This window comes from Astatotilapia calliptera, unplaced genomic scaffold (genome assembly GCF_900246225.1).
Source record: "Astatotilapia calliptera unplaced genomic scaffold, fAstCal1.2 U_scaffold_98, whole genome shotgun sequence".
NCBI lineage: Eukaryota > Metazoa > Chordata > Actinopteri > Cichliformes > Cichlidae > Astatotilapia > Astatotilapia calliptera.
The window spans coordinates 1-9165 of NW_020535842.1; the positions used below are offsets into that span (position 1 = coordinate 1).

The 9165-nt window shown below is 36.7% G+C and overlaps 1 pseudogene; it reads right to left on the reverse strand.

The window, feature by feature from the left end:
• Positions 1–3: 3 nt before the first annotated feature.
• Positions 4–8199, reverse strand: LOC113018522 (complement factor H-like; annotated as a pseudogene).
• Positions 8200–9165: the final 966 nt, after the last annotated feature.

The window sequence follows — 9165 nt, forward strand, 5'->3', positions numbered from 1 at the left end:
CCATTCACCATGATTACATGTTTTGAACGGTCCACCCTTCATGACGTAATAACGCTGACAGATATATTCAACCTTTTCATTATGTTGGTACAGCTGTTTAGTACTTGTTTTGGTGTCTCCATCTGAAAGAGGTGGTGGCCTCCCACAACCCTGGGCACCTGCAAAAGTGTGAGCAATGGAGAAAAAAAAGTTTAGACAACATTTAGTCACAATAATTTTTTAGTCACGTTTTTATGTTCATATACCGTCACATATTATTTTACATTTCAGGTGAAGTTTTCATCATGCAATCCGAGTGCAGATCACAGCCTTTAAGACTGCTTTGTCATCCTATATATGTAGTTCTGTTATGCTTAGAAAGCGGTCAGCACTCTTTGTAACTAATGATAAACTGTGTTGTACTGGTATCAAACTCATGTTGCTGTTGAAATGATCTGCTTCTTTGATATATTCATCTACTGCCCTCTCCCACATCTTACAGATCCTATCCTTTTAATTGTTTTAATCATTTTATTGTGAAAAAACAATTTTTCTTTTTTTAAAGTTCAAACTCTTCTGTGGTTCGTGTGTGCTCATCAGGTTCTCACATTTCCTCTGACATGTCCATAGCATGTTGTATTTCCCTGTTCCTCCATGTAACCCATGTTAACTGGTGATGAAATGTGTGATGTCTGTGGCAATGATAGAGGGCCACTTAAAAACACTGAAATCGTGAAAAGGCAAACCTGACATTAAATCTCTCAAAGTGTGACTCAAAGACTGCAATAGTGTATCTAGGAGAAGTAGTGGGTGGTGAACAAGTGAAACCCATCCACTTAAGAACTGAAGCCATTGTGATGTTCTCAGAGCTGCAGCACAGTTTGGGGATGGTGGGTTATTACAGAGGTTTCTAAAAAAACGAATTCTTCTTGTTCGTATTAATATTATTATTTAATGATATAACTGCAACTAACCCTGAAGTCTACATTGTGGTGTGTTCAGGTATAATCTTAAATGCACCACATTTCAAACAGTTTTGAGCTACTGTCTGTGTTAGTGAAAACAACTTTTCAGCGTCACACTTAACCAACTTCTCAGATTTAATAAACTTGTCAAACTGGTTCCAGCGGCCCTCCACTGGCTGTTTGTTTACTTAGAACATATTTAAAAACTTTGTGTGCAACAAAAGGGAAATGTAACTCACGGCGGCATCTCATCTCTCCAACCCAATCACCATCGACACAGGTTTTGAACGGCCCACCCTCCATGCCGTAGTCTCTGTCACACACATATTCGACCTTTTCATTGTGTCTGTACGTGTTTCTAGTCCATGTTTTGGTCTGTCCACCTGAAAGATGTGGTGGCGTCCTACATTGCTGGGCAGCTAAAAATTGTGGGCAATAACAGAGGAAAAACCAACATTAGATAATATTTTGTCACAATAATCACATTTTCACTCTGACCTGCTGTCATGCATCATTTTTCATTTGAAGTGAAATATTTGTCATACACCCTGTGCATCACTCTCCTTTACCTTAACACTGTGTGGCCATGTGTGACAAAGAATTAACCAGAAACAATGTTCACACAAACTAATTAGCACAAGAGCAGATCAGGCAGAGGACATTTTACTGATAACCTGAAATGTGTTTTTGCCTCAAAACAAACTATTAATTTCTGGTTTAAAGTGTGTGTAACTTACACTCATACACACGACACCCCAAGAAATACCAAAAACAGCAATAGCAATCTTTTTCCATCCTTTGTACTGATAAACAGTAAGATCACAAGAGGACAAGTGTTGTACCTTCACATGTGGGACGAGGATTGCTCCACTGTCCATTTTCCAAACATTCAAGCGTTGCATTCCCTTTGATGATGTGATTACTGTTTTCACAAGCAAATGTTAAATGTTGTCCTTTTTTCATTTGATCGTCTGTTACATCTGTGGTGATTGTTAGACCTGCTGGTGTTTCAGGGACTCTACATTTCTCTGTTTTGAAAAAGAGAATCTGTTTTATTGTGAGGTTTACATTATAAACATGAAACCAAATCAGATTCAAAGTAATAAGACACTTTCTCACTACATTTTCAAACTAAGCAAGTTTTTCCTTTAAATATTTATTATTAATAGGCATTCAGTTTCTCATTGCTGTAATTAAGAAGTAATAAATGTCCAGTCTTTTAAGAAGTCAGAAAAGAATGGTAATTATTTTAAAAGTGATTAAAGGGAAGAATAATTGTCTAAACCTACAAACTGCACCATGGGGGTGTTTGTATGAAAACTGCATTTTTTTTTTATGTCTCCTTACCTTCACATTCTATTGCTTTAGCCCACTTGCCATGTTGGCACGTTGCAGTGCCAATAATTCCTGCTCTATTCTTACACTGATATTCAATGATCTCTCCAGTCATGTATTTCTTTTTCTCTGCTCTGAAGTCCAGAGACTCATCCATAAGCTGGTCACAGTACACTGAAAATACATAATAGTATTGTCAATATTATATACATTGTTACATAATTATTGATTTGACCAATAGTGCTGAAAATGAAGATAACGGCAGGTGTGTAAACCGAGGTACACATGCAGACTGTTCTAAGGCAAAAAAACAAAAACCAAACTAAAAACAGTATATTTAAGGTCAGTTAAAGATTGTGCCTTTGGTACAGTGTTGGGTTATATTATTTCCATTGTTTCGTCCCTCAAAGGACTACAGTCTTTCTCTACCCTTAATGAAGGGTGGGGAAAGAAAGATGAATAAAGATGAAATATGTCAGCAGGCAGAATGACAGACAGCAGTGTTTTTAACAGTTTTAAAGCTTATTCACAGCAATATTTTATTTTTATATACGTACGTATACACTGAATATTGAGCTCCTTCCATTCCCCAGCTGTGCATTTAAGTGTGGCGTTCCCCTCTATTGTGTACTTATCACGACACTGATAAGTTACTTCAGAGCCAGATGGGTATTGCTTCCGATAACAAGTTGTATTAATAACAGCATTTTCAACTTTGGGTGGAGGGCTGCAGTTATCATGATTAGCTGTAAGACATCACAACATGTACACTATTAATTTACACTCTGTAATCTTTTCATAAAAACATGCATCAAAATAATGCTTGAGGTGACTCACATTTACAGATATCATCAAGTGATCCATTTAAATCCCATCGTCCGTCACGACAGGTTAATTCCTCAATCTTAGCAGAGTATCCTTCATTGCAATCAATGAATATCAATTTCTTGGATCTGTCCGTGTTGTTCAGTACTCCCTAGTATTCCTTCCCCATTAGGAATCTCAGGAGCTTCTCGACACTTTTGTTCCTCTAAGGTGGATATGATTACAAACAATCAGGCAAAATATTACAGATGGATGAAATCCATTTCCATATTTAAAAATGTGATCAGAATAAGCAATGGAAGAAACTCTGTATGAATGCACTTATTGTAAGATATTACAGAAAATATTTTCACACCAGTTTTCTTAAACATAACTGCAGATAAAACTCAAATGTTAAAAAGATGTTTAAAACAGATTTCAAAACTTATATTTTTCTACCTAAACATCTTATACTCCCCATCTTGACATTGGTATTGAACAAGTCACTGTGTTTGCTTCAAGCTAATAACAGAAGATACTTTAATTAGAAACTTTAATTACCAATACAGCTTTCAACTCCAGACCAAACACCGTGCACACATGTAGCTTCACCCCACCAGCCTTTGCTGAGAGGTTTGTAACCATCCTCACACCTGAAGTAAAGTTTGTCACCATGTTGCCAAACTTTAAGTCTGCGGTCAAAACTCGTTGTTGGACATCCTGTTATAGCTATCAGAAAGACAGATATTACATTTAGATATTATCACAGAGCAGTCAGAATACATTCTTGTGTTATTAGTAGTGATTCATAGATAACATTATTCAACTATCTTTGGACTAGGCTTAAATATCCTTAATACTACTGAATAGACTGTGTAATGTCTGTTATTAAGTGACTAGCATTGAATCCTGCTGACTTTGGCAAACCTCCATTTCGTGTGCAGACTCAGGGAAGCAGAGGGAGCTCTTTGATAAGAGTAACATGCATTGCTTCACAAAAGAAAAATGTTTGTGGAGCTCATCAAGGAATCTAAAGACAAAGATAGACTAAAGATAGACTTCTGTCAGAGGGCCCGGTGGCGCCAGTGTCCGGCAGCCTCGCCTCTGTCAGTGCGCCCCAGGGTGGCTATGGCTACAATGTAGGTTGCAATCACCAGTGTGTGAATGTGTGTGTGAATGGGTGGATGACTGAATGTGTAAAGTGCTTTGGTGTCCTTACGGACTAGTAAAGCGCTATACAAATACAGATCATTTACCATTCTGTAAAACCAGATGCTTTTCTGCAAGTTCCCCGATTTGAGAGAATTCATGTTGACTGAACTTTCATATTAGCTTCACTTTTCAGTCCTGAAAGCAATGCTCACCTTTTATATACAGTTTATACATTTGTCTTTTGTCATCAGTTGTTTACAACATTTATATTTGTCATGAAAAACAGTAGTCCTTGAATAACTGAATAAATGTATCCTTTTAAGTTTATTGCATTTTCTTACCTGTACATTCATTAGACCTATGCCAGCCATCTTCTCTACAGGTTAGAGTGAAACTTCCTTCATAACCTCTCCTGCAGTTATACTGGACACGATCGTTGTACCTGTATTCAGCCTGAATTTTCCAAGTAATATCTGCATTATTAAACTGTTGGCCTCCTGCATTTTATCTCTGAAAGGAACAAAACCACATTTATTAAGCTTCTGCATTTACTTTGATTCAGATAATTTTGTCATGTAAAACATTCAGATACTTTCATATAATCTTTTAAGTAAAAGCAGCAGCTCCCCAGTGTAAATGTGATTCCATTTAACAGTTCTGTATTTTATATTTGAATATGTTCAGTCAAAGGACAAGAAAAATGTTCAGTTGTGGATTCAACATCCAGCTGAAAGTTGTTGTGGCAGTAGAAATGTTTCTTGCAGTTTGTACAGAAAATAGTATCCAGTGAGTATTTGTACACTCTTCGGTTAGTGCTTGGTTAGTACACAAATAAACAAAAAAATGAAATGTTATTACCATTTTCTCTCACTATGAAACTATCACACAGAGTCTCTAAAATTTATATTGCTGGTTCGTAAGATTTTACTCTATGACTGAATGATCCTTTGAGGCTTCTGTTTGACCAAAGACACTCTGCAGTTCTCTCCTGTTTTCTCAAATATGGACTAATATTAAAGAAATTAAAAAGATCATGTCAGAATTAGAAGAAAAGTGAACTAAACTCCACCATACCTTCACCAAAGTGGATTTGGTTCCCATCCATCTCTGGTGCATGTGGCCCGAGTGACGCCATCTTTCCTCTTGGATCCTGATATACATGTGTACCTGACAGTATCACCCAATTTCTTTGTCTCATCACGCCAAGACGCCTCCCAGCGGGACAAAAGTCTATCTTGTGGACGGATACATGTAACCTCTGTAAAGAAAGAAAGACTGGATAATCTTCAAAAAATTGTTCATCATCCTCATGGCTGATTGAACTACATGAAAGCAAAGAACAGTGAGCTTAGAATATGTGTCTAAAGCTTTTGTAGTTTTATACCTTGACATACTGGTCTAACAGACCACTGTCCATCCTCATTGCAAGTAGTCTCAACTGAGCGCGTGTGGGTTCTCCAAATCCAGGATCTCTCCTCACATGTAACTGTTACCTTTTCACCAGGTGAAAACCTACTTCTATGAGCAGGTTCATATGTGGTTCCTTGGAGTGGTGGCAGTGTCAGCTCACATTTTATTTCTGCATATGATGGGAAATGCAGCACATGAGTTAGTGTGTTTGTACCAAGACAGAGCAATACCATAACATCCAAACATCCAGCTCCAGATCTCACTAGTCAGTGGCATTTAATGTATAAACTGTATGTAATTTATGTTTACCTTCACATTCAGGTGTGGGGATCCACTCTGCTCTGTCTCCTGTCTTTGTGCACCTTGAAGGTAATTCTTGAGCACGTTTATGTTGAAGATTGCATTCAAAGTTTAGGATTTCACGTTCATTGTACTCTTTGATATCTCCAAGTACAAAACCATTTTCAATCCTCGGTGGTTCACATTTTACAACTGTTGAAGGATAAAGTCAGAGTCAGGAATAAAACTACAGCAACTGCTCATAGAAAGGTACATAAAAGGTAACTGCTGATTAACCTGTTGTGAAAGGAAGCTTTTTTGATGAAGTAGAAAAGTGAAAGTGATCAAACAAGCAAAGCAGCTGCAATGTTTTTCTCATTAATTACAATTGTAGGCCAATTTTATGATGTTGTTCGTGTTTTTTTGTTTAGTTTGAAGCTGATATTTTTGGACTTACTATGTCCATAGCAGTGGTGCCTTTATTTTAACCAAATAGGCAAATATTCCCCCAAACTATCTAAACTTAAGTACAAAAATTGTTTTGTTTTTTTTGCCCTAAATGTATTCTGTTTTCATTTTCTATTCCTGTACCTTTAGTACAAATAAACTAATTTGTATGCAAGTGATAATTATTTAATTCTAAATTTTGACCTAAATAAAATACAGCATTACACATGGCACATACATTTGTGTGACACATTTAACACCATTTTAGTTATAAAATAGTGTTAAATATGTCACAACTATTACGAAACTAATTGTTTCATAATAGCTCAAAACTGAATATACAATATAGAGTTGCTCCTCTATTCTCTTTTAGGGGGTTGGTGATTTGGGTGTTACTACCTAATTACTCGAGAACAAAGTAATAGTAACAATAGTAAGCCAGCTTCACTTTACCTTCACATGTTGGATTGCCGTCCTCCAAACCTTTCCAGTCTCCATTTTCATCACAATAAATTTCTCTTGCCCCTTTCATAATGTGATTGCTGGACTTGCAGCTAAATCGAACTACATTGCCGTAGGTAGCTTCTTCTGCATCTCCCATCACGTTCACATTGTTGGGAACATTAATTGATGGACACTGCTGAGCTGGAGTGAAAAACATTAGGAAAAAACCCCTCAAAGTCAGACAAAAACATAAACACAGGTTGCTATTTCTTTCTACGTGTATATTACTGATTGCATAATTTCATTTATATCAGCTCCTACCTTCACAGACGGGGATAACACCATCCCAGCCTTCTGCCATACAACGTCGGAAGTTTGTCCGACTGACCATTTGAAATCTGAATCAGGTTTATAATAGAGAATTCATGAAGATGACTAAAAGAAAAGCCAAATGTACAGATAATATGCACAGAGCATGCATAATTATTCAGATTAAGAAACACAAAACAAATAAATCACAAGGAAAATGTGATTAAAATTATTATGATACCCTTTGTGGCAGGTGTATACAACTTTCTGAGCCAAAGACAAAATCGTCCCCCTTTCTAAGTTGAAAATCGGCAAACTGGGCATCGCCAGGATGACCACATGATCTCGCTTAAAGCAAATAAGACAAAATGTGGGTAAAAGTACAACAGAGAAAAGTGGAATTTGCTGTACATTTCATAAAAGTACACTACATATTGTTCAGCATTGCAGTCTGTGATATGAATTTTCGAGCAATAACTCAAACAAGCTAATGATGTTTATGCTGCTTTGGTAAGGCAAGTTCGAGTAAGCAAAACATATGCAAATACAGCAAGACATATATGCAAGTGTTAACTGGTTATACTGGAAAAAGATGATATTCATAAGTGAATGTTAACTTACGTTGACAATTAGTGCCTCTGTGTTGCCATTTTCCCTCTACACAGAGCAGCTTGAAAAAGCCACTGTAGCCCACATTGCAGCCCACTTTCACTTGTCTCCCACCTGGGTAACTGGCCTGCATACCACTTATGTCAAAATTGCCATCGTAGAGAGGATACTTTTTAAAATCTTCAAGGGTACATGCTCCTGGATTATCTGGATAGCGGTAAATAAAAATCAGCATACATGATTTTTGTGTTTATTTCAACATCAAAATATCGTGTAATTAAAATGAGAAGATCATAGAAATCACCCGAAGTACTGGGTCTTACCTTGGCTTTTCACAAAGGTCAGTGTATGCATCCACAAAAGTAGGATACAGCTTGTGGTTGTTACATGCATTTTATCTTCGCTAGCCTCATTCACCAAACAGAACTAAAGACTGGAGACTCAAAGGCTGTTGTACACTAGAGGAGCTTGGATTTCACAGGGAAAGAAGAGATTGCTCAATGATTTACAAAAGGCTGTCCTTGCCTCCAAATATGACCATACCCATACGGAAAAGAAATAGTAAAAACTTATATGTGATTACTCATGAAAGTGGCCACTTTCATGAGAAAATCATATAAGGCTTACATGATTTACTCATGAAAGTGGCCACTTTCGCATTACTTTCATACATTGTTTTAGTAAGTATCCAAAACATACAAGTTTCATTATATCATTTTTCAAGGGATCTTATATCTGTTTTCACACTTATATGCTTGTCATACAAGTTTCACACAAGACAGATACAAACTTTATAAGATTTATATATATCTTTTCCATATGGGTAGGCTCGCTGGGAAAAAACCCCAAAAACAAACAAACACTTAAAACACCCCCCCCCCCACACACACACACACAGGAAGTGATTACATATAACTACTTTCATGACACAATTGATGTTTAACATCTTCATCACCAACTTTAAGGGCATTTATTTGCAGCAAAATAATTTCATGGCCTTGTGTGGTTACCATGTTTATCGTACAGTGACAAACCAAAGAACAAACAAACTTTTACGGGAATATTCACTTTCTTTTGCTTTCCTGTTAATCATTTGCGTGAATCAATAAGGCAAACAAAGTATGTTGCATCTTGGCAAGACAAATACAAAGTGAACTGTATTTTTCATTTCAAAAGCAGATCAATACATCATTTTTTACTCACCAAACTGTGAACTGAACCTAATTTTTGTGTGCACATGAATACAATTGTTGTAACCATGAAAAAAAAAAATACACGCACACAAAAACTAGTTTTGTATGGGAGGAGAGAACTGCCAAAAAATCTGGCAAAAGAAAAAAAGAAAGGCAGCCTGACTTTGTTTTGCAAACTACTGAAACAAAATGTAGCTGTTGAGCAATATTGGATTTGCCCTCATTTCTCTCCATAGCTT